Source organism: Ursus maritimus, unplaced genomic scaffold (genome assembly GCF_017311325.1).
Source record: "Ursus maritimus isolate PB19 unplaced genomic scaffold, ASM1731132v1 scaffold_10, whole genome shotgun sequence".
NCBI classification, from domain to species: domain Eukaryota; kingdom Metazoa; phylum Chordata; class Mammalia; order Carnivora; family Ursidae; genus Ursus; species Ursus maritimus.
In genome coordinates, this window is record NW_024423344.1 from 52,710,717 (window position 1) to 52,711,789 (window position 1,073).

At 66.6% G+C, this 1,073-nt stretch overlaps 1 protein-coding gene across 1 annotated transcript in view; it reads right to left on the bottom strand.

The window, feature by feature from the left end:
- Nucleotides 1-260, bottom strand: part of SPRY2 (sprouty RTK signaling antagonist 2) — a 4,731-nt gene extending 4,471 nt beyond the window's left edge. The window contains exon 1 of the mRNA XM_008686667.2: nt 173-260. The gene's annotated coding sequence lies outside the window, so the exon portion shown is untranslated. The remainder of the gene's footprint in view (nt 1-172) is intronic.
- Between the last annotated feature and the right edge of the window lie 813 nt (nt 261-1,073).

Here is a 1,073-nt window from a genome sequence, read left to right on the forward strand (position 1 = left end):
GGCAAGCAGCTCCACAGGCAGCTCCCTGGATCCCCACGGGGAACCTGCGGGGTTAGAGAAAGGGAGGCCTGAGGAGAGACAGACCCCACTCCTGGTCCTGCTGCACCTACTCCATGTTGCCCACAACGCGCCGGCCAAGACGCCAGGAGGGGAAGAGCCAAACGTGCCTCACCGTGATCGCGGCTTTGCACCAACCCCTCTCCGTTGGATTCTCGTCTTCCTGCGATGTGCAAATAAAATCCAGTCCCGATGCAAACTTTTCGCCCCTTCTTTCCAAACTCTGCTTCAGTCCAAGTTCCGAGCAATCGGCGGGAGGAAAAAAGGAGAGGAAAATCCGGAGCCAAGTCCCCAGCCGATGAACACTCCGGGGTTCGGGGCTGGGGGCGACCCCCCTTCTAGAAACGCACGCGGAGTATTTCCTTTTTCTCAATGAACTGGAGGCCGAAGCGCCAACGGTTAGTCTCTTTTCCTGGTAGACGAGCGAAGGAGAAAAAGAAAACCGCCTTAGAGAAAATCTAAAGCCAGATGGCCAAGTCGTGCGGCCCCGGCCGCGTCGCAGCGGAGGCGGCGCGGGGGCACGGGCCGGGCCGGGCGGGCGCGGGGGCCTGGGCGCTGCGCGCTCCGCCGGCCCCTCTCCTCCGCTCGCGCTGCGCCGCGCGGCTCTCAGCGGTGCAGACTGGGCGTTGTGGAGGCGCGGCGGCGAGGCCGAGGCGGGGGTGGTGGGTGCGGAGGAGGAGGTGGAGGAGGAGGAGGAGGAGGGTCTGGGGCCCGGCCGGGGGGGCTCGCCGTTGGCCTGCGCCCTCGCCTTTCCGGAGGCAGGGAGCTCTGCGGCGGCCGCGGCAGCAGTAAATGGCGTCATGTGGATCCGAGGCGGAACAGAGCAGTTGTTGTCCCAGAGGATATATCGCATCCGGTCCCAGCTCATTGGCTCCGCGGGGCTACATTCACTCACACTTCAGCGCCCGCCAGCGCTCCGAGCCGCAGGAGGCATTCAAAAGGGCAACCGCGCCGCCCCGCGCGTCCCGGGGCCGGTCCTGCCGCCCGGGCGCCGTCACGCGGGGCGCCCGCGGGGC